The 26,228-nt window shown below is 36.2% G+C and overlaps 1 pseudogene; it reads right to left on the reverse strand.

Annotated features, from left to right (window-relative positions):
* Positions 1 to 18,462, reverse strand: part of LOC116744740 — a 53,740-nt pseudogene extending 35,278 nt beyond the window's left edge.
* Between the last annotated feature and the right edge of the window lie 7,766 nt (positions 18,463 to 26,228).

Here is a 26,228-nt window from a genome sequence, read left to right on the forward strand (position 1 = left end):
AGATAGGGACAGCTATCCTGATTTGGGTGAGTAGAGATGTTTTCCTAGGCCTTCTACATAAAATTCTCCCACAAATAATAAGATTCTGTAACTAATAAGGAGCTTTCCTAACAGTCGATCTATTTAGCTCTGAATGATATGGGATGTAGATGTGGAGTCTGAATATCTGCAACTATTTGCTATCAGGAGACAGCCATCCTGATGAAGAAGCCTTCACATAGAGAATGGCACAGTCCAGACATTTTTCAAGAAATGAGCCAGAGCCCATATCATGAAACATTGTATTAAATTGTTCCCAAGACTGACCTCTGAACTTTTTAGTCACATGAGACAATAAATTTGTTTTAAGAACTAAGGTGATTTAAATTGGGTTATCTGATCATCTCAAAGAGGAATATTAAAAATGACAACTTCATGTCCTTAGCTGTGTGACTGTGGGCAAACTGCTTATCCTCGCTGAGTTTTTTGAAGGTGAATCCTAGAGTTCTTGCTAATAATTTACACGATTTAACTTTCTTTTCTGTAAAATGAACATCATAATGGTTTTGGATATATCTTTTGAATAATACACTGCACAGTGTGCCTTGAACATTTTACTTATTCCATACAATATAGTTATTATCATCATCAAGTTACTTTATACATACACATTCACGCTTTAACAAATACATGCTGACTTGTCAGTAGTGCAAAACTCAATGCTATGTATGGTAGAGCTTAAAAATTATGATGAAGATATTATTCTGATTTCTCTCCTTCAGGGAAAGAAAGAAAAATATGTCAAAGATAATTATAATACATAGCAGTACTTGATAAATTACATTTTTAAAGAAAGGGGCATGTGTAAAGTGTACTGGCTGTCAGACTGGTAAGAGATGTTGCCTCTGAGTAGAAGAATCAAGGAACACATTAAGAGGGAGGAGACAGAATTGGTTGCACTTAAATAGGTAGACTTTGGTAAGCAAAGGAGCCCTATGATATCTTTCCCAGCTCTTTGTTCACAGTAGAAGTGATTGTAAGAGAAAGGGTGTATGGTGAGGAAAGCACAGAGGGAGAGAATTGACAAAAGTGGTTGAGAATTTTCCTGGAGTTTGAGGCTCTACTCTAAGCTTCTTGTGCTCAGGGATTGCAGCTTTTTCTAAGTCTTGTGTGTAAAATGATGTCTGTTATGTGGAGGTGCCAAGATATGTGTGCTGATTGGAATAATTCCAAAAAATTAAATCTAATGTATATTTTTAGTATTTCCTTCTTATCTTCTCCTCCAGCCCCTTACCAAGCTCAAAGGAATCAAAAGTAAAAAGTGTATGCGTGAGTGTACCACAAATGTAATAATGAAACTAAGAATATTGTTGAGTGCCTACATTATGCCAGTCAATCTCAGTGAGCATGTTCTCTCTCTGTGTCTCTCTCTAATTTCATTTATCATTAGATTAATCTCTTGATGCAAGCATTGCTATCCATATTTTACAAAGGGAAAGAGTGATTCAGAGAATTTAAATTGGGCTTATTGCAACTAACTAGTGGAGTCAAAGAAAATGTATATAATTCCTATACTTAGAGTTTCATATAACAGAGGATAATAGCATGGGAGAAACATTGATCTGTTTAATAGTTCCCTTTAAATAACCTGTGGTTTTAGAGTCTCTCTTTTTGTTATTGTTTTTGTTTTCCTTTGTTTTTGCCCTCTTGTATCACAATCAACCTGTTACTAGTAATGCCCACAGTTGTCTTGACCCACTACCATGAACTATTCTCTATCTCGTACTCTCTGGATCATTAGAATACGGATACTTCATCTTCATCTGTATTGAGAGACTATTTTGTACCAAGGATTATGACAAATGATACAGTTACTTTTTTTCTTGATTTAAGTTTCAAATAATACGAGGTAGGTCCCGTTATTCTATTTTTTTTTAAATGAGGCAAACCTAGTATTTTTTCTTTCTAGATTGTTATATAGGTCCAATATCCTAATTTTATATGGAAGAAAACCAATACTGGGCCGTTTATTTACTCTCCCAGCCTCAAACATCTAGTAAAGGGGAGACATATTTGAAATATGGGCCAATCTGCCTCAAAAAAATACATAGTGGAAAGCAGAGTGTTACAGTGGAGAGAACTATGAGAACATACACAGAGTACTTAAGATGTTCTTGGCAGCAAGTAAAAGAATAACAATAACTTAAGGAATGAAGACAATTGGTGATGTCACTTAATAAGCCTGGAGGAAGGTAATCAAACTTGCAGTGGCTGAACATAGACCACGTCACTGAGCTAACACTTCATGCTCAAGCTTGCCACTGCATAGTCATAGCATGGCTCTGCTGTGTAACTCCAAGCACTTTGTGTCACATACCAGCATCCACAACAGGAAGAGAGGGAGGAGGCTCACTTCCCTGCCCATCTCTTGGTGAAAAAGGGAGCTCCTGTTTCAGAAGCTCCTATTTCCCAACAGATATTCCTTCACATCTCATTGGCCATTATTGGGTCAGATGGCCACCTCAACTTAAGGAAATCTGAAAAAAAAAAATTTGATTTTCAGTTTCTAATAATGCTCACCCTTCAGAAAGAAAAAAGGAAAGGTTCTTGAGTAGGAATAATATAGGAGGAGAGAAAAATCCAAGGAGGTAGAATTCCCTGTCCAAAGTCCTACATATAATAAGACACATTCCACCATATCTTATTATTTGTGGGTTCCATGCTGCCCTCTGCTTGGATACTAACTAGTCTTTGGATCTGTTGCTTCATTCCCTTGGGCTGATCCTGATAATTTTTATGTTTATTTACTTTTCACTGAGGTGCTTCCAACTAAGGTGATAGTTTGTTTTCTAATTTAGTTTTGTAGCCTATGAAATTGAGTGAAATTAGAAGAAAATGTAGTCTCCCTAAAAATATTTACATTGGTAATTAAAATAAAATTTATAATTAAACATAGAGAAAGAATATAGCAAATATCTATGCTTATCAAAATCTTAATATCTGGTGATGTTAACTTCAGAACATTTAAAAATTAGCATACAAAAATTAAGCGTAAAGTTAAAGTTTTCTTTTAAATATTTCTCAATCACATTTCCACATAGGCAAATGCTAGTTAGAATATGATCTATATCTTGCCAGTCCATTTTTAATATATATTTTACAACATATATTCATACATAGGCAAATACATTATTAATTTGTAAAAAATCATATCATGGCATACATATCATTTTGCAACTTGAATTTTTACCGAACAGTGTTTTTGAGATCTATTTATGTTGATGCATATAGCCTTTATCTCTCTCTCTCTCTCTCTCTTTCTCTCTCTCTCTCTCTCTCTGTCTATCTAGTGCATGGCATTTCTAGTGCATCATATGACTATATTGCTGGTTATTTATATTATTTCCTATATTTTGCAATGAAAAATAATATACTTAATTGTGAGCATGTATGAGAGTTTCCAAAGAGTGAATATATAGAAGTGAATTCTGGGTCAGACAAAAGCATATGCAGATATTGCTAAGTTCATCTTCATTTTCCCATTCCCCCAGTTTATACATATGTATGTGTATATATGTATATACATATATTTATACATATGAATTAAACTAATGATAATAATAGTGCTTTGTTTACTGAATTGGATCCATTGAAGAAGATCAAAATGATTCCACCACTGTCTTCATATCCCCTCATTAGAGGTGACTACTGACTAGCTGGACCTGATCAATAGGTGCTTAATCCTTGCTTTATCCTGATCCTTGGTAAAGGCTCAGGTTAAAGGGAATGGATTTTCTGCGAATGATACAGCCAGACTATAACTCTCAGGTACTCCAGCTGTTAGGAAACCAGAGAACGAATTAGGCACAAAGAACCAAATGTTTTTTTAAAAATGTCTGATACATGGGACAAATGTTTTCTTCTTTCTGAAAAACCATCAGTTGTTACTCTTCAGTTTCTGAAACAGGGACTTCTACCATATGTTTGAGACAGTGTCTTAGACAGCTAGCTATAGAGACTGCTTCAGCTAAATTCAGTGAGAACATCCACTCAAAATCATGTATAGGATACTTCTGCCTAGAAACACAAGTGGCTGGGGAAGAATTATGTATAGAATTTTAAGAGCATTTCAAGGAAGGACAGACCAATACTACTGATGGGAGCATGATTTAGAAAGGATTTTGCCTTAAATTTGTATCTTAAAAATTTTTGTTAAGCCTACAATAAGAAAACAAATTACCCAATTTAAAAGGGGGCATAGATCTGAACTGGCACTTGACCAATGAAGATATACAGATGGCAAATAAGCCTATAAAAAATGGTCAGCATGACATTGTATGTCAGTAGGGAAGTACACATTAAAACAACCATGAGATACTACTATATACTTATTAGAATGGCTAAAATCTAAAACTGACAACATCAAATGTTGGTGAGGATGTGGCGAATAGGAATCCCTATTCATTGCTAGTGGGAATAAAAATGATAAGCTACTTTGGAAGACAGTTTTGCAAAATACTCTTAACATAGGATCTAGCAACTTCATATTTACCTAAAATAAAACGTATGTCCACGTAAAAGCCTGCACATAAATTCCATAGCAGCCTTATTCATAATTGTCAAAACTTGGAAGCAATGAAGATGTTCTTCAATAGTGAATGCATAAACCAGGTACATTCATACAATGAAATATTTTTCAGTGATGAAAAGAAATGAGCTTTCAAACCATAAAAAGACATGAAGGAATCTTAACACACATTGCTAAGTGAAAGAAGCCAATCTGAAAAGACTATGCTATATGATTTCTACTATATGACAATCTGGAAAAAGCAAAACTATGGAGATAGCAAAAAGCTCAATGGTTGCCAAGACAGCAGTACCCCAAATCCCTAGATTTCTATCTATTTAAAACCCCACTAACTCAGGAATTTGATACTGATTGAAATTTAAGCATTTATAAATTATGGAGAATACAGTAATTATACAAAATGCAATTAGTCAATAATTAAAACTATTAAATTCTTTTATTAAAATAATTAAAACAATTTTAAAAAGAACAAAGTACCATTATTGTATTCCTATAAAATACACATCTTCTTTCTGACATATACATGGGCAAAAACAATAAAAAAACTTGATTATGTATTTTCATGGTACATGAAAGCAGTTATGGGATGAAAAAAGCATTAAAATTTTCAGATTATAAACACATATATTTTAAAATCAGACATTTATCTTAATATGTGAAATTTGGAAATCACAGAGTGCATTTTTGTATGAAAAGTGAGAGATGTTTCAGAAGAGGCGTTGTGGTTTTGCAAATGCCATAAACGTTGATGAGCTTGGCTACCAGGTAGTTGGAATGAGAAATAATTCCAGAGGTGGATGCTAAGTGTTTGGTAGACTGGAAAGGAAAATGATTATATTTCAGATTCTGATAAAATCAGGATCCAAAAATATCTTGGCAGTGTTCTAAAAGAATGAGTCAGAAATTAGCAATAAAATTTAATAGGGAAAAACATATGTCTGCTAAAACGATCTGGTAGTTTCAAGGTGGGAGAGATGAATGAATATCAGAAGCAAATAACAAAAAGTGTTAAGTTTCTAGTTGATGGCAATTTCATTAAAATATAACACTGATGAATTACTGGATAGGCCTAAAATTGATCTAGAACTTTGGTGCTTAGAGAATATTTAACACAAATTTTACATGTTGGACAAGCCATACTGCTATCAAGTTTGGGTATGGATCGTTAACAAAGACACAGAAAGATTGAATTTTTCCAAAGATCATCATTTAGAGAATCTAAGATTAAAGTTCATAAAACATAGTTGAAAGAAAAAAACGGTTTTTTTTTTTATGGTATAGTCTCAGGGAGTAAGCAAGAGCTACCCTTAAATAGTTGAAAACATTTACTCAGGAATGAATCAGGATTGACTTTCTTGGACTGAAGACAGGATTAGAACTTGATGTAGAAAGCTGCTTAATAAAGGAAAGCTTTATGGACTAATAAAGAAAAGGATGTCTTAGGAGGCAGTGACTTTCCCATCACTTGGCTTTATAAGAAGGGCAGCCATTTTGGGGGAGTAATTCATATACTGTATAAGGAATTCATTCTAACTCTGGCCATTCATTAGAATGCTAAAATAAATTACACAGAAGAAAAGAAGAGTGGCAAAATCCAAGGGCAGTGTAGGACTCAAACTTAAAAACTGTGAGTTGTTACAACTGGAAAGTTGGGCCAAATTCACCGATAGGTTTAGTTCCACTTACATGGCTGATGTGTAGTGATTACATATTAGGATACATCAGTTGAATCCAAAAGGTATCGTTGCCTGTCCCATACAGGCCATAACAATGACAGGAACAAAGACATCAACAGGAACAGAGTTCACTAGTCAGAGAGAATTCAAAGAAGGAGGCAGTAACAACAGCCGTGAAGATGTAGAGTTTCAGTAGGATTAAGAATAGAAATACAGAGCAGTGAAGTGAACCTTATTATTTAGTTGAGTTGCACACAATTACAAGGGAAGCCACCGCGATGAGAAGCCCATGCGCCACAATGAAGAGTAGCCCCCACTCACCGCAACAAGAGAAAGCCTAAGCACAGCAACAAAGACCCAACGCAGCCAAAAATAAATAAATTTATTAAAAAAAAAAAGAATGCAGTGGAATTATAGCTAATGCAAGATCTTAAACTACAAATAAGTCAAATCTAAGAAACACTAGATTATGACTATTATATGAGTATTTCAGAAATTATAAAATTGCCCTAATGCCACCTTTAGTAAAAGAGGGAAAAATGGGGCTTTATATAGGAAGCAAAACAGTTATGCATGAATATTATTTACATACTAGCTTAAAGGTAGAATATCATGATAAAGAAGCTACGAGCAGAGTTTTACAATTACCCTTTTACATGTGAAAATAGTTTCATATTTTTGCATGAAATGAGACTATATGATCATGTGGTATAGATCTAAAGCTGAAAAAGAAACTAATTAAAAAACAAAAGTTGCTCAGTGTTGAGGTTTAATTTTCAAACCAACCACTAAAGTTGAAATTAAACTTTAGAGAAATCCTATTAAACTTTTTGTATGTGCTTAATATTTTTAAGATAAATAGTCTTTATAATTTTGAAGTTATAAATCCATGTAATATACCTTGATGTAAAAAAAAAATACATGTACATAGGTGTTTAAAAATCACTCCATTATTTCACAGCATAAAAGAAGAGTTACCTTCATGAGTTTAGGTAAAAATAAAAATTCTCAATAAGCATAATGATGGATCCTTTTTCTCTGAGAGAAAAAAAATTTTTTAAGTAGCTGCTGTAATTTTACAGGAAAGTAAGAGATCTTTTTAAATGATAATTCCAGCTTATTACCACTTAAACAGCCATTTTATGAGCCAAATGAAAATGTATCTTTATCTTTTATTTCATAAATCCACAGTTGCCAACACTATGCCCATGCGATTAGATGGAATGCCATTTTATAAATCTTAATTTGTCTTGAATAATGAAAGCCCGTGACTTCAGCACACAATATCTCCAAAAAACTAAACATGGAGTGCTGCTAATCTTCTTAATCTGTCCCTCAAATTGTCATCTCCCATGTTTTGTTTACTGACATGGAAAACCAATTTGATAATAAATGTTAAGAGAGTACGTGGGGTGTGAATAAGAGCTAAAAGGCTTTCTGAATCTTAGATTCACCCAGGGGTAGAAATCTATAAAGTGGCACAATTCCAGCAAAGGAAGTGAAAGGCCAAGGGGTTGGGTACCATAAAAAAGCCATAAGATCTGTGGTGCAAGAAAAAAGTAGAGAGAAATTCAATAGTGCAATTTTACATGTTGGTGATAAATAAAAATGAAAACAACCACAGAAGTTAGTAACAGAGACTAACTCTAAATCATCAAATATGGTTGAAGCTACAGTGAGTGAAGACTGGTAAAATCCATAAGAGAACAAGTGTTGAAGGAAAGAACAGGCAGGTCTTTACTTACATTATCAGTTTGCAAGTCCAACATTTAATGCTTTTAACTAAGTTCTGCCTTCATGAAACCTGAGATGGAAAGTGTGACCTTTAAAGTCTTGAAACAAATACCCATTGTTCTTAGAATAAAGTACAAATACATTGCTTTGACAAAGGTGCTACAAACTAGTGAAAGACCTTGAAATTTTAGGTAATTGATTTGAATGGACACCACATTTGGATTTATGGTACAAAGATGACCTTGGGTTTAAATTTCTTTCATGTGTTGTGAGAACTAGGAGAACAGCTCACCATATAATTCCATAATTCTCTGTTACCCTTTTAAAGAGATGTGGATGTTCTTTGGGGGAAAAAAAAAAAACTAGGCTACAGGGTCATACATTGCCTTAGGTAGTGCAAGCCATTTCTCATTCTCTAGATGTTCGCTGGGACATTTTATCTTCAGGTATCCTCCATGCTTTATGCAGTTCAGGATGCTTATAAATGCACAGCAGTGTCCACGAATTTAAAGTTTGCTCTGCTTGGTTAGGGTTGCTGGACTACTAAAACCTACATCCAATACCTACCTAATCCTTTTAATAAAACCTTGTTTTTTGTTTGTTGTTGTTGTTGTATTTTCAGTTCTAGTAACTCATCCTCTATCCATGAAAATGGATATGATAAACTCAGAGGAAATATTTAAAAGATAATTGAATAGAAAAATGGGAAAAGATATACTCCCATAAGAAAGGCTAAGATTAAAATGACTAATGATAACAAGAGTTGGTGAAAATGTGAACTAGTGAAAACTCGAATACCATGCAATTGTGTGTGTGGGTGTAGATTGGTAGAATCACATTTTGACAACTGTTTGGTGGTATTTAGCAGAGCTGCATTTATGCATACACTCTGACCAACATTTCTATTACTAAGTATAAACCCAGGAAAACCATACCAATGTGCACTAAAAGATACCTGCAGAAAATGCTATGGTAGCACTGATTTTAAGAGCCCAAAACATGAAATAACCTACATGTTGATCTAAATCCAATGAAAAAAAAGAGGTTACTTTCTATAATAGAAGACTCTACATCAGTGAAAGTGAGTGAACTACTGCTATATGCCAGGACTTTAAAAAATTTCACAAACATAAATAATACCAGGCAAAATCAACCAGATTCAAAATAGAAATGGAAGACTACATAAGTCATAGTTCAATTTATATAAATTTCAAAAACAGACAAAACTATTGATGATGATGGAGTCTGATTAGTGGTTACCTTTGAGTTAGAGAAGGACTAATGTTGGGGGAGGGACATGAGAGAGTCTTGAATTCTGTTTTGTAATATAGGATGTGGCTACCTGGATATTATTAACTGTGTGAAAATTCCCCAAGCTGTATGTACAGTTTTGATCTATCTTCCTATAACTTAGATAATATGTATTAAGTATTATACATACACACAATATACATTAAATACATAAATTGATATTAATTTAAAAGGTGACACTTTTTAAAAAGAGAGAAATATCTAGGATACCAGGAGATAAGGATGACAAAGTGAATGGTGGTGGTGGTGGTGGTGGTGATGATGGTGGTGTTGGTGATAATGTGAAAACTCTCAGTTCTGGTTCTAAAAGATTATATCATACATAACTATTGAGTAGTTTGAATATGCGGCAATCTATACACAGTAGGTAAGTGCTTGAAACTCTGATTTTAGGTAGACATGGACTTAAGTATAAGTTTCACCCACTTACCAATTAGATGATGTTAAGTTCTAGAACTACCATGTAATGTCAGCTCATTCCCAATTTGTAAAACTGAGCTTATAAACATTACTTACTTGATAGTATTAGGGGTGAGGATTAATTAGCAGAGCTTTTGTTGATATTAGTACTTATTGCTAGCATTATCATCATTGTTGTCTTGTCATCTTTTTTTTTTGTGGTACGCGGGCCTCTCACTGTTGTGGCCTCTCCCGTTGCGGAGCACAGGCTTGGGACGCACAGGCTCAGCGGCCATGACTCACGGGCCCAGCCGCTCCGCGGCATATGGGATCTTCCCGGACCAGGGCACGAACCCGTGTCCCCTGCATCGGCAGGCGGACCCCCAACCACTGTGCCACCGGGGAAGCCCCTGTCTTGTCATCTTGATTTTCAATGTTACTGTTTCTGTAGCAACAATCTAAATGTTAAATCTCACCCTTAGAAATAAGGATTGACTACATAGGTAGATAAGGTTTCAAGTGTCTGTATAATGAGATAAATAGAATTTGAAAAAATTTTAAATCTTTTTTTGGCAGTACATTAAAAAAAATTGTATCATGAAAAATTTACTTAAGAGCTGAAATTGAAAAAGTTGGGCAATAAACGTGTTATACCATCCCAGAGAGCTGAAATAATTATAACAGTCCAAAGTAACTCTTTTCATTCAACACTTACTTTGTCTATTTATGTTAAGTGAACATATGATGGCAGCTCAATTCATCACCATTGGCGTGTTTACAACATTTAATAATTTAAAAAGAAGATCCAGAAAAGATCTTTTGGAAAGTTTGCAGATAATTGAGAGCTAGTTTTTAAGAGAAAAAGTCTATGATCTGTCAGATATGATCCTTACAGTATATTCAGTGCAAGAAAATAAATGACAAGTGACAAAAGGAATAGAGACACATTTACCTTTAGAAAACACAGGGAGGAAGTGGATTTGTGAGGAGGTTGCTAATGACTGCAGTCAGTTGCCTGCAAATCATAATGGCTAAGGTCAGCAGTGAAATAATGTTCAAAGTGCTAACCTGGAGAGACTTCAAGTATGAAAGAGCAAAGTTGAAGTGCACTTATCACCTTAGTGGTGCCCATCAAAAGGGACTGTTCTCAGCATGTGACCTGAGCACACCCACTGGCCACAGCCAGCATTTGACGAGTATGAAACAATAGTAATCAGAGAACATTTTGTATTTCACCCTAATGCTCCCTCATTTTCAAAAGTATATTGGTTATTCATGACATTATGATTAGAGAAACTTCTTGTTAAACTTCCGTCTTCCCCAAACCCCTTTTGCAAAGGCAGTGAGCAAGGGTGAATTTAAATTAGCCTTTATTAAACAACATTATATCTGGACTCTGGGGGCTTTCATGTTGCATAAAAGGCCAAAATTGACATATATTCCTTCTTAAAATAATAAGCTCTAAAGTTTGTTAACCTTAGCTTCAATTTTAGTGCAGTATTTTACAACATAAAACAAGACTGTAAGAAAATGTCATGCTGCTCAGAAATATGCACCTCGAAAATAAAATGACCCTTCTAGACTTTTGATGGTATTTTTAGGAAATGTTTAATTTGGTTTATGCGTCAGTTTTCTGAGTTGAAGTGAAACCTCAAGGCTTTTAGAGTTTCTCCACTTTCAAAAATGGAATGTTTTAAAATACAATACTGATGTATGTATTTACATACATCAGTGAAGCTAAACTTAATATTGGCTCAAATTTAAGGAGGCTATAATTTTGTTTATCTTAGTGAGAATGTCATAATCTAAATTAGTGTAAATATTTATGCCATTGTGGTAGACTCAATATCTAAAGAGTATTATATGAAGAACCATGTAGGGTTCTAGAAGAGAGAATTCCAACCATTCTACTCAGTGTTTGATTATTCTCTGCTATAGCCCTCAGTTGGGGTTGCCCACTGTTTAAAAATCCCCAGTGTCAGGGGAGGCTAGGACATCCTCTACTTTGGGAGTATACATTTACTGTTGAGGGAAAAAAAAAAAAGGTCTTTCTTACCTTTAGAGAAAGACCTTTAATTCCTACTTCAAGAAAGTGGTTAAGAACATACTTTTTGGAGTAGCATATGTAGGTTAAATCAGCTGTGGGCTGGTAAATGATTAACAATCTTAACTGATTTAAAACTCTTGGGGAGAGGCTGATTTGTAGCATCTGTCAACTTTTGTGGCATAAATATTTCCCTCGTGGATAACCTTGGGCTATGAACATGACATTGCTGAGCACAGAATTGGGATGAGGTGTACACAGTCAGTTCCTGGGAGCCATTGGGAGGAGTCTCATGCACACCACTTGTTAAATCTCAACTCCACTATCTATAAACTATGTTATCTGGGGTAATTTATTTAAATACTTTTGTGTTTCTCTTTTCTCAAACATGTCTATATCACAGATTGAGAATTAAGTGCTCTGAATCATCCAACACAGAATAATGCTATCTAAGTGCTCATTGTCATTTTTAATATTCTACTCATCTGCCAATGCCTAAAATAGAATATTTTGGATCCTCCTTCTACTTATGGTCATACAAATATTTGAATCCAGGTATTATACTCCCTCTAGATCATTCCTTTAGAAACATAAATCTTATTTAGTTATTTTTCCTAATATATATTTCTGTATACGCTTCACATCTCAAATTGGTCACTCAAAGAAAGATTCTGTATTATAGTTCTTCCCCCTTCATCGTAGATGGCAAAAATTTTCATGATAATCCAGTTTCTTGCTTCTCTTGATGAATGGGCAACAATCAGCTAGACTGCTTTTAAAATAGAGTAGGCACACAATCTCAAAGACTCTCTAATTTATCTAAAATGCTGGCCATGTTGCTCTTTGACTTTTTCTGCTTTGCTGTCATAAACAGATTTGAATTTGTATGTTCTGAATTTAGCAGACATTTCTCTTAATATGAGGCATCCAGAAACAAATACAGAATTCCAGGTGTGATTTAAGCAGGGCAAAGAAAAGCAAGACCATTGTTACATTTGTACCAAACAGTGAATTTGTGGTGAAAGGACCTAAAGTTACTCATGCTTTACTTTTTTTTTTTTAACACCTTTGTTGGAGTATAATAGCTTTACAATGGTGTGTTACTTCCTGCTTTATAACAGAGTGTGAATTGTACACATATATCCCCATATCTCCTCCCTCTTGCATCTCCCTCCCACCCTCCCTATCCCATCCCTCTAGGTGGTCACAAAGCACCAAGCTGATCTCCCTCTGCTATGCGGCTGCTTCCCACTAGCTATCTACTTTGCATTTGGTGGTATATATAATTCCATGCACTCTCTCACTTCATCCCAGCTTACCCTTCCCCCTCCCCATGTCCTCAAGTCCATTCACTACATCTCCGTCTTTATCTGTCCTGCCCCTAGGTTCTTAAGAACCATTTTTTAACTTTTTTTAGATTCCATATGTATGTGTTAGCATATGATATTTGTTTTTCTCCTTCTGACTTACTTCACTCTGTATGACAGAGTCTAGGTCCATCCACCTCACTACAAAGAACTCAATTTCGTTTCTTTTTATGGCTGAGTAATATTCCATTGTATATATGTGCCACATCTTCTATATCCATTCATCCGATGATGGACACTTAGGTTGCTTCCATGTCCTGGCTATTGTAAATAGAGCTGCAGTGAACTTTGTGGTACATGACTCTTTTTTAATTATGGTTTTCTCAGGGTATATGCCCAGTAGTCAGATTGCTGGGTTGTATGGTAGTTCTATTTTTAGCTGTTGTTGTTTTTTTTTTTTACATCTTTATTGGAGTATAATTGCTTTACAATGGTGTGTTAGTTTCTGCTTTATAACAAAGTGAATCAGTTATACATATACATATGTTCCCATATCTCCTCCCTCTTGTGTCTCCCTCCCTCCCACCCTCCCTATCCCACCTATCCAGGTGGTCACAAAGCACCGAGCTAATCTCCCTGTGCTATGTGGCTGCTTCCCACTATCTATTTTACATTAGGTAGTGTATATATGTCCATGCCACTCTCTCACTTTGTCACAGCTTACCCTTCCCCTCCCCATATCCTCAAGTCCATTCTCTAGTAGGTCTGTGTCTTTATCCCTGTTTTACCCCTAGGTTCTTCATGACATTTTTCTTTTCTTAGATTCCATATATATGTGTTAGCATACGGTATTTGTCTTTCTTTTTCTGACTTACTTCACTCTGTATGACAGTCTTTAGGTCCATCCACCTCACTACAAATAACTCAATTTCATTTCTTTTTATGGCTGAGCAATATTCCATTGTATATATGAGCCACATCTTCTTTATCCATTCATCCGATGATGGACACTTAGGTTGTTTCCATCTCCTGGCTATTGTAAATAGGGCTGCAATGAACATTTTGGTAGATGACTCTTTTTGAATTATGGTTTTCTCAGGGTATATGCCCAGTAGTGGGATTGCTGGGTCGTATGGTAGTTCCATTTTTAGGTTTTTAAGGAACCTCCAAACTTCTCCATAGTGGCTGTATCAATTTACATTCCCACCAACAGTGTAAGAGGGTTCCCTTTTTTCCACACCCTCTTCAGCATTTATTGTTTGTAGATTTTTTGATGATGGCCATTCTGAGTGGTGTGAGGTGATACCTCATTGTAGTTTTGATTTGCATTTCTCTAATGATTAGTGATGTTGAGCATTCTTTCATGTGTTTGTTGGCCGTCTGTATGTCTTCTTTGGAGACATGTCTATTTAGACCTTCTGCTCATTTTTTGATTGGGTTGTTTGTTTTTTTGATATTGAGCTGCATGAGCTGCTTGCAAGTTTTGGTGATTAATCCTTTGTCAGTTGCTTCATTTACAAGTATTTTCTCCCATTCTGAGGGTTGTCTTTTCATCTTGTTTATGGCTTCCTTTGCTGTGCAAAAGCTTTTAAGTGTCATTAGGTCCCATTTATTTATTTTTGTTTTTATTTCCATTTCTTTAGGAGGTGGGTCAAAAAGGATCTTGCTGTGATTTATGTCATGGAGTGTTCTGCCTATGTTTTCCTCTAAGAGTTTGATAATGTCTGGCCTTACATTTAGGTCTTTAATCCATTTTGAGTTTATTTTTGTGTATGGTGTTAGGGAGTGTTCTAATTTCATTCTTTTACATGTAGCTGTCCAGTTTTCCCAACACCACTTACTGAAGAGGCTGTCTTTTCTCTATTGTGTACTCTTGCCTCCTTTATCAAAGATGAGGTGACCATATGTGCATGGGTTCATCTATGGGCTTTTTATCCTGTTCCATTGATCTATGTTTCTGTTTTTGTGCCAGTACCATACTGTCTTGATTACTGTAGCTTTGTAGTATAGTCTGCAGTCAGGGAGGCTGATTCCTCCAGCTGTGGTTTTCTTTCTCAAGATTGCTTTGGCCATTCAGACTCATTCTACGAGGCCACCATCACCCTGATACCAAACCCAGACAAAGATGTCACAAAGAAAAAAAACTACCAGCCAGTATCAGTGATGAACATAGATGCAAAATTCCTTAACAAAATATTAGCAAACAGAATCCAAGAGCATGTTAAAAGGATCATACACCATGATCAAGTGGGGTTAATCCCAGGAATGCAAGGATTCTTCAGTATATGTAAATCAATCAGTGTGATACACCATATTAACAAACTGAAGGACAAAAACCATATGATCATCTCAATAGATGCAGAAAAAGCTTTTGACAAAATTCAACATCCATTTATGATAAAAACGCTCCAGAAAGTGGGCATAGAGGGAACTGACCTCAACATAATAAAGGCCATATATGACAAACCCACAGCCAACATCGTTCTCAATGGTGAAAAGCTGAAACCATTTCCACTAAGATCAGGAGCAAGACAAGGTTGCCCACTCTCACCACTATTATTCAACATACTTTTGGAAGTTTTAGCCACAGCAATCAGAGTAGAAAAAGAAATAAAAGGACTCCAAATCGGAAAAGAAGAAATATAGGTGTCACTGTTTGCAGATGACATGATACTATACATAGAGAATTGTAAAGGTGCTACCAGAAAACTACTAGAGCTAATCAATGAATTTGGTAAGGCAGCAGGATACAAAATTAATGCACAGAAATCTCTTGCATTCCTATACACTAAAGATGAAAAATCAGAAAGAGAAATTAAGGAAGCACTCCCATTTAACATTGCGACAAAAAGAATAAAATACCTAGGAATAAACCTGCCTAAGGAGACAAAAGACCTGTATGCAGAAAACTGTAAGGCACTGATGAAAGAAATTAAAGATGATACAAACAGATGGAGAGATATACCATGTTCTTGGATTGGAAGAATCAACATTGTGACAATGTCTATACTACCCAAAGCAATCTACAGATTCAGTGCAATCCCTATTAAACTACCAATGGCATTTTTCACAGAACTAGAACAAAAAATTTCACAATTTGTATGGAAACACAAAAGGTCATGCTTTACTTTTGAATCATTTGTACAAGGAAATTTCTCTCCCAGAAATAATTCTCCTTTTTTCCTGGACAATTATTTTTGTGTGTATTTTCTCAATATTCCTTGTTTAGTACAAGATGCTAGAAAATAGAGACTGTCTTTTCTTAACCCAAATTTCTTAAAAAACACAAGTACCACAGCTAACACAAGAAGAAATCTGAAAAACTGTGTGTCTATTAAAGAAGTTGTATTTGTAACCAAAATCCTTCCTCGGAAGAAAGAATGAAAGCTTGGATGGATTCATAGGTGAATTCTATCAGGTATTTAAGGAAGAAATAATAGCAATTCTGCCAAATTCTCCTTTGGAAAATAGAGGAGAAGGGGACTCTTCCCAACCTTTTTTTTTTTTTTTTTAATAACAGCATAACAACCCAGGTATTAAAATTTGGAAAGGGCATTACAAGAAAAAGAAATGACAGACTAAAATCCCTCAGGAACACAGAGACAATAATCTTCAACAATTATCAGTAAATAAATCTAGGAATATATTAAAAATGGATTTATTCCTGGAATGCAAGACTGGATCAACATTAGAAAAATCGAATACTATAAGTCACAAAATAAGCAGAATAAAGAAGAAAAATATGATCATCTCAATAGATTTAGAAAAAAAATGGACAAAATTCAAAATCCATTCATGATAATAATTGTTAGCAACTCAATATAGAAGGAAAATTTCTCAGTTTTATAAAGGGCATTAGGGAAAACCTACAATTAACATACTTCATGATGAAATAAAACCCCTGAAGTGTTTGGGAAAAAATGCTGTTACAAATAATTCAAAGTGTATTTCCAAAGCTGGATGGAAATTAGATAAGCAGAGCTAAAGAAATTGGTCAATTAAGTTAAAATAATTAATGCATACCTGGACAAATATTTCCATATTTAAGGAAGACAATGTTCTGCATATGTTTAGGCAAAATAAGTAAGGAAACTACTGCTGGCCTCAGACTTCTCCTCTAAAACACTTACATTCAGAAGGCAGTAAAGAAACTGCCTAGAGAGTTTCGTCAAAGGAGTTGAATCGGCATTAAATAAGGCATTCTTTCTGTTCAAGGTTAGGGGAAAAGAGAATATTTTTTGAAATATGTCATGCTTGTGAATAGTACCAGTATAAGAATAAGAACTGCTTTAAAAAAGAACAGTAGAGCAATTTAATGTAGAAAGGATATCTTGGCTTGATTTGGGGCTTGAGTTTACATTAGAAAATATTTACTTATAACTAAATCTGGATAGGAGTGTCATTTATATAGAATTACCATATTTGCAAGCATAAAGGTCATTTTTGCATAATAACTGCACTTAAGCTTTAGCATCAGACACTTGTCATTTAGATATGGCTCCTGTGTGAATTTGCTGAATTACTTCTATCTTTTTACTTGGGTACCAAAAATAAGCATATCAGCTGCGGGTAGTTTTGATGAGGGCTGTATTCTCAGCAAGCATATGTATGCATTTCTTCCAAAAAATGATTCATCATTTTGTTGACTTGAAAAGACCCACATTGTTTATTCCAGTTATTTAAACTCATGACAGTATAGCTAACTAGTTTCTCCCTACTGGTCTCTTATTCTCTAACATCCCTCAGACATCCCTCCTATTCTCTAACATGGCCTTCAGAAGCCTTCAGTGATACCTCATCAGGAAACTATACTCAATATCCTGTGATAAACCATAATGGAAAAGAATATGTAAAAGAATGTGTGTGTGTGTGTGTGTGTGTGTGTGTATATACACATATATGTAACTGAGTCACTTTCCTGTGCATCAGAAACTAAACACAACATTGTAAGTCAACTATACTTCAATAAAATAAAATTTAAAAATATTGGTAATGGCACCTCATCTCTCATTTGTATAATATGTATTTTTATAACATAGACAAAACATGAGTTCTTTTAGGAAAATTTATGAAATATCAAAAATGTAGAAAAAAGAGCAAACTTAAAAACACATAGCCTAGCATCTAGAAAAGAACAAAATTTTGCATTAGGCCTTTCCTAATTGCCTGCTTCTATCCTCAACCTTCACCCCACATGAATAGGTGAATCTCTTTTCCTGTGTTCCTAAAGCATCACTTGTGGGGTTTTGCCAAACCACTTGTCACACAGTACTGCCATTGTCCTTTCTGTTTACTCATGATTCTGCCCCATGAGATGGTTTTTATAAAAAGTGGATTCCTTACTTACCTCTCTATCTTTAGCATCTCACACTGCTTCTGAAGTGGAGTGGACACTCCAGTTCCCATATCTCCTTTCTTATTCATTGCCTCAGCAAACATTTCCTGTCTGCACTTCTTCCAAGGAAGAGTGAGATGTAATCAGAGTTCATTTAAGGCAAAGTTATCAGACCTGTCTCTGTGGAAGGCCCTGGCATTGCTGAGTAGACTGATGGAGGGACTTTGTGGCTGGTCAGCTCACTCTTCTGCATGCCTTTTTCCAGCCCCAAAAGGAGTCAGGTACTTGACAGTCTAGCCTGATGCTGAGATTCTTTTAAAAATCCATGTAAGGAAGGATTCTGCTCCTGGAAGAAAAATCGGTGTTTTACAAAAATCCTCATTAAATGAAGCCAACCACTTCTGTTACTAACCAACAATATGCTTTGAGCTAGGCCATTTCCCATTGCTGGATCTCAGTTTTCTCATTTGTGAAAGAAAAAAGGTTGAAGTAAGCATCTTCTAATCCCCATTGAGCACTAACTCCCTATGATATAGGGCAAGTAAATTGCCTGCACAATATATACATGATTACTTCTTTCGTAGTTAGAGATATATGTTGTAATAAAAATTAACTTGCCTCTGTGTTATAGTTTCTCCCACCCTCCTTTTTTTTAAATTCTCTGGAGTTTACAAATATGGCCAGAGCTACATTTCCTTTTTACCATCACAGAATCACTATAAAGTAAGATGGAGAGATTTTTAATCAATGCATGTTTCCATTTTCTCAGCAATTATACATGGAGCACCTACTATGTACCAGGCACTATATTAGACACTGTAATTATAAAGGTAATGGAAGGTCAAGGGAGTGAGCTCCATATAATAGATGCTGAAATCAGACAATTAGCTAGGACTGGAACCTATGAGTACCAAACCCGATCTCTTTTTTTAAGTCAGCCAACAAATTGAACCATTATTCCATGAAACTGTGAAGCCCCTCTCATTTCTTGGTCTTCTTTGGAAATCAAAATTAAAACAAAACAAAAAAACTGGGTATGTTTAAAGATGGTACTTAGCCAGTAAACTGGCTTTACTCCCCAGTTGCCAAAAGAGCCTCATACCAGAAATGTGACCGCAGCAAGAGAGATATTGATTATGTGTGAGTGAAATTACTGGGGGATTGGTGTGAAACAGCTGTTTGATTAAGGAGCCAAACTTTTAAGTAAAAAGTAGAATTAATGGGATAGTTAGCCTAGTAGAAAAGAAATGGAAAATGAAATATGTAACAGGCTTGATTTTTCTTTTGTAAATACTGGAAAATGAATATGTTACATCTGGTGCAAGAACATCATACCAGTGCTGTCAGCAAGAGCGTGGATTCTGCCCGTCTTCTGCTCCAGGAAGAAAGAGGACAGGATTGAGTTTTGCCCCATGTTTTTTTTTCACCTCCACTTACTCTTTCTTGCCTTTTCATACCATTCCATCCTATCCTATCTCTTCTATTCACATTTCATTTCATAAAATGAGCCTTGAGAACGTATTGTTCCCAGACCTTGTTGAGACATGTAGAACAGATATGGAATATTAAATTCGAAGAAGACCCTTCTTTCAAGAAGGTCATGATCTATAGGGGAGATAAGGCATACACATATGTGCAGCCTGGATATAACTATGATTCTTCATGGCCCAGGCTTTGTTGACTATACCTACCAAAAAAATCTGGATCTAAAAAGTAGAAGTCAGTACAAATATTTTAAATGTAACATCTAAAAAGTTATTATAATTAGTACAAGATTTCTTTCTTGAAAACTGGTGAGAGTGTATGCACTGGGATGAGGAAGATTTATGCTCAGTACCCAGAAAAAAAAAAGTTCTCTTAATTTTTCTAGTAAATCCCTCTCTCTCGCTCGCTCTGTCTCTCCAGTCCTTTATGCTCCCTTCCTTAGCACTCTGCTCATTAATTTCTTATATTTTTCTTTCATTCTGGTTTTGGCGAATAGGAGCTATTTTCCCACTTACCAGCCATATCAAATTGTTCTTGGATTCTTGGATCAGCAAACAACTTAAAACTCCAGCTCCCTATCTTTCCTTGCTTCTGAAGGAGTCAGTGATCTAGGACACGGCATTATTCTCTCTTTGCTTTTTCTGTGAGAATTTGCATATAATTCCCAATGAATAAAATGCTCTACCTTCTTATTTCTTCCTACCTTTTATTATATTTCTGTTTCAATAGAAATCATGAAGGAAGAGATCATGAATGACAGCAGTTGCTAACGGTTCCTAGTGAAGATCACCTTGGAGATTAGAGCAGACCCTGAAAAGGGCAAGGGGATGATAGAAAGGGGAGTTTGTCAATGCTTACTTTTTATATTATGGAAACCTTATTGAATTCTATAGGGAACTGCTATTGGATAATATAACCTTGCATGTTATTTTCTGGGAGTAGTCTTCACCACTGCAGAAAATCATATATGTGAGGTATATGTGGAGAGAGAGAAAGAAGGAGAATCTTGACAGTATCCAAACTCATTACACATTACTACTCATTAGTAATGTGTACACATATCTACTCATTACACTCATTACAGTCCCTAACACCCAACCATTCCTGTCCATCCATGCTGTGGAACAAATCCATTTCAACACAAAAAGTTTCCCATTTTTGCTAAAGAGAGTACACTATGGATTTCTGTCACTTTCAATTCAAAAGTTTTAAACTATTTTGAAATCTTGTAACAATCCCGGTAGGATGGCATTTCATCCTAATTTTACAGAGGGTGAAATTGAGGCTGAGAGAAATGGAAAATTACAAATAGTTTGGAAAGATACATTCTGAGGTTGGTGTGTGTGTATATATGTATATGATATGTGTAGAGTCTGTTCAAGTAAAATACATCTTTCTGTAGTCTGGGGTGTGTGTGTATGTGTGTCTGTGCATTTCTATATGATTGCATGTCTGTGTCCCTTTGTGTGTGTTTGTGTATGCATTTGATGTGTGTGTTTATGCATGTGTGATGAAAAGGTAAGAAAGAAAAATGAGAAGGGGAGGGAATGAGGGGAAACTTGTAACAGAAGAAATAAATGCTATGGGCAAAATAATGCAAATCTTGTGCTTGACAAAAAGAAAAAAAATCACAAAAATCTGTAAGTCATTGTAAAGGTGTTAGTGATGTCCTTATTTTCCAAACCACTTGATCTTCCTATTATTTCTTTCTACCCATCTTTCAAGTACCCAGTAATCTGAAAAAATAGATGATAGACTCACTTCTCTCTGTCCCTGCTGACAACTGAAGACAGCTCTCAACAAGACAGTAGTGGCAGCTCCTCCAAATTATTCTAAAAATACTGCCAGGGTATCAGCTTTTCCCTGAACTGCCTTGTTATCCTAATGCAATTATGTAACTTTCTAATCTTTCTGTCAGTGCAGTAGTCAGGGGGCAGGAGAAAAGAAAATACTGCAAACCGGAAGGACTGAACATCTAAAGTGGAGGTGACTGATTAACCACTGCTTCTGCATTAATATCAATCTATTAGCTACTGGCATTTGAACCAATAACTTCTTAAGGTTCCCAGGCTGGTCAACAGTTTTATATTCAACAAATTCCCTTTAACACCCACAAATGTTACAACCTACCTAAGCCAGCTTTCTCTCCCCTTATTCCCTGCTCTAATCATCCTAAATGTATCCAGGGGCAGATGATGTAGCCACATATTCAGTGGGCACCTGAAGTCTGTCCAGGAAATAAGCAATGGATGGGATGACATGGAACCTACAAAGAGACACTTTCCCTGGCTTAATGTCATCCCTGTGCAGTAGGAATTGAACTGTTCATGGAAATCTGCCTATCGTTCTGTGTGGATACATTTTTTTCCATTAATGGAACTAAAAGTTGAAAGCAAAACCACTTGAGGTATAAAATCACAGGATTTTAAAGCTGTAAGGGGCTGACAAAACACTATTGCTTTCGCTTCTGTTTTACAGATGAGAGAAATGAGGGTCTCGGTAGTTAAGGGAGGTGGGGGTGGTATGCTGAAGAAAACCTGGAGTACATTTACGCAGAAGGCTATCTGTAAGTGGTGGATTCAAAATCATTTAGACTTTTCTTTTTATCTGCATTTCTTAAATTTGCTAAAATGAGCATGCGTCACTTTCTAAATAAAAAGTATTGTTTCTTACGTAAGATGAGTTTTGGCATCAGCCAGATCTGAGTGTGAGTCCTAATTCTGCTGTTAAATGCTGGATGTCTTTGGCAGGTTTTTTAACCTCTCTGATGCTTGGTATTATCTCCATTTTATAAATAAAAGCACTTGTATCAGTTTTGCAAGGGTGGTAGGAGGATTTGACAGAATAAAATACCAAGATAAATAGCACATGACTTAGCTCCCCTCTTCCCTAACTACTTTTATCAAGACACACACGACCCTTAAATATCCCTAGTGCTTACTCTCTCCCTCTAAAGACAGTGAAAGTGTCTTTTTGGGTTAAATAACACACTGTATGGTTTTCATTTCCTGTTTGGTCTTCCAATTCCCTCTTACAATCAGGGAGCTTATTAGAAATCCCCTGGACCACACAAGTTCAGGCAACACCTGAGAATGATGATGTTTCCATCAATAAGACAGAAATCCCCAGTTAAATTGGACTTGGTAATGGCATTGAAGGCCAGCAGAATCCTTTTGCTATTAAGAACTGTATCTTCCTCTGCACAGATGTGGGACATGGGGCCCAAGGCACAGGTCTTCTGGGACAGTTAGTGTGACATAAGTAATAATAAGGATGATAATAAAAATAGCTACCATTTGAGACTCCCTGGCAGTCCAGTGGTTAAGGCTCTTTGCTCCCAATGCGGGAGGCATGGGTTCAATCCCTGGTCAGGGAACTAAGATCCTGTGTACCACATGGTGTGGGCTAAAAAATTTTAAAAAATTAAAAATAGGCAACATTTTTTCATCACTTAACATGTGTTAGATGCTATTCAAAATACCTTAAAAATATCAGGGTGTTTAATGCTCCAAATGAGCCTCTGAAACGGTTACTATAATCTTTGATAAACTGAGTGTTAGGGAGTAAAGTGAATAATTCAGTGTTACACAACTATTAATTGTTGGATCTGGGAATGGGCCTGAGAGGCCAGACTCCAGATACTGTGCTCTTAACCACCATGTTTAACATTGACCTTGTTCACTATGATTGAAAGCGGGGACAAGAGTGGGGGCATAAGTCTGAACATGACTTAAAACATGACAACAGCGAAAAAAGAATATGGATAATTAAAATGTAATGTTAATATGGAAGAAAAAATCAGAGGGACCCCATTCTCATCATTCATTCATTTATTCATTTTTTCACTTCGTAACTACTTACTTTTTAAAATAATTTTTTTATTTATTTTTAAATTTTCGGCTGCATTTGGTCTTCATTGCTGCGTGCAGGCTTTCTCTAGTGGCAGTGAGTAGGAACTACTCTTCATTGCGGTGCGCAGTATTCTAATTGCCATGGCTTCTCTTGTTGCGAAGCACAGGCTTTAGACGCAAGGGCTCAGTAGTTGTGGCTCGCTGGCTCTAGAGTGCATGAGCTTCAGTAGTTGTGGTGCACGGGCTTAGCTGCTCCGTGGCATGTGGGATCTTCCTGGACCAGGGCTTGAACCTGTGTCCGCTCTGCATTGGCAGGCAGATTCTTAACCACTGGGTCACCAGGGGAGTCCCTGTAACTACTTATTGAATGCCTCCTGGTCACCAGGCCTACATCTAAGAATTGGAGACATTATGAAAAATAAGACAAGGGCTGTAATAAGAGGGGCTGTAATAACCCCTTAGGGTTAACCCCTTAGGATTTTCTTGCTGGTGTCAGAAGAGAAATATCTAATATATTTAAACTAAAGTTCAAATAATATTTTACTTAATTTTCACAATGACCAAATGAAGTATACAGAGTTTTCCTCATTTTGTAGGTGAAACTCTAAGGTGCTAAAAGATTTGCCAGTTGACTAGGCTGCAACTTTAAGAGCTGTGTTCTCAACTACTCATCTGTGCTGCCTCCTGGAGAACGTTAGAACAAGAACACCAAGGTCTGTGCACTGGCGTCATTACTGTCTGGTTTAGTGATGCTGGCGTTGCACCCTCTCCCTCTCTATCCTTTTCTGTGACGTGGAGAAATAACGACCTACACCACACATACAGCACACAGTGGACTTTTCACTGGATTCCCACAGTAGCCCTTCTAAATTAACACTTGTACATCTCACTCTCATGAGAGCGCTTGCACTGTACATCATCACCATCATGTCAAAGATGAGGAAACTGAAGCTCAGAGATCTTAATGGCCTGCCTGGTGTCACAGAGTCAGTGAGCAGGAGAGCCCAAATTCAAACCCTACCAGTGTGATTCCCACGCTCATCCTCTGCTTTGCATGTACTGTCACCATCATTTTTTAATCCTTTTGTTTAATGCAGGAGCCCTGACATTTTTAACTAAAACAAAACAAAAAAAAAGTTCACTGGGTTGGTGTTCTTATACCAAAGCCATGCTTAATTAAGGAAAATGTGCGCCTGTGTGTTCACAGAGACAAATTGTAGAGGCAGGCTTGGATGGAAGTGTATTCGAGAATTAAGACTTAATTTGACTGTGTAATGGTCTGTGGATAGATTAGTGACCAAACATGCTCTGGGCTCCCTGTTCAAGTACTGTGTATCTTTTCTTTTTAACATCTACCTCCCTAGCCCAATGTGCTAATTACTTGGTAACCCTTAGGTAATTCATAGGAATTTTTCTCAATAAAAACCCATTGAAAGATACTGTAAACAAAAAAAAGTTATAAAGTGTAAGGAAGTAAATAAAAGTTATCCTAAACTCTAGTACCAGAGCCACCATCCATCAGTGTGTTAGTGGCCATTTCTGGGTATATTTTCCCCTGCCAATATGCATGCAGAGATGAGATGGAGAACAGATTACAGAAACAGGATGCATACAACTTAATAACATTTTGGGGACTGACTTGAACATTGGTAGATCAGGATTCCAGTGTTAAATCTGGTTCTGATATCGGGATTCCAGTCTTAAAACTGGTTATTAATCGTTAATAGGCATCATTAACCTATTTAACAGCCTCATTAATTAACCTGTTAATTATTAATCAATAGTAAGGCACCTAAATTAGCATTTCTTATCGTAAGTTTCATGGTTTATTAAAGGAAAGGCTCATTCTTTTGCCCAGAATTTATACTTTCTCATGCAATGTGAAGGAAAGGATGGAGCAGGAGGGGAAGGGTTTATATAATATCAGATCCTGAAGCAGAGGAGCTGAAATTTTTTGACAACTTCTAGCTCTAGCATTCTGTGCATCTGTGGCTTCATATTAATTCATTTATTGCCAAATCATTTATTATTATTTTAAATAAATTATTTATTTATTTATTTTTGGCTGCATTGGGTCTTCGTTGCTTTCTCTAGTTGTGGCGAATGCGGGTTACTCTTCGTTGCAGTGCGCAAGCTTCTCATTGTGGCGGCTTCTCTTGTTGTGGAGCACATGCTCTAGGCACGTGGGCTTCAGTAGCTGTGGCACGTGGGCTCTAGAGTGTAGGCTCAGTAGTTGTGGCGCATGGGCTTAGTTGCTGTGTGGCAGGTGGGATCTTCCCAGACCAGAGCTCAAACCTGTGTCCCCTGCATTGGCAGGCAGATTCTTAACCACTGCGCCACCAGAGAAGTCCCAAAAGTCCTGGGCTTTTTAACAGGCTCCTGATAATCTGTCACCTGGGGGAAAAGAAAAAAAAAAAAAGATGACAGTTTATTCTGTGAAAACTCGAAGGGCAGACAAGAGATTTACTTTTTATTTTTCCCTTTCCACAAATAGAATTGCTGCATTTAGGATTGGGAAA

The sequence above is a fragment of the Phocoena sinus genome, chromosome 19 (genome assembly GCF_008692025.1).
Source record: "Phocoena sinus isolate mPhoSin1 chromosome 19, mPhoSin1.pri, whole genome shotgun sequence".
NCBI lineage: Eukaryota > Metazoa > Chordata > Mammalia > Artiodactyla > Phocoenidae > Phocoena > Phocoena sinus.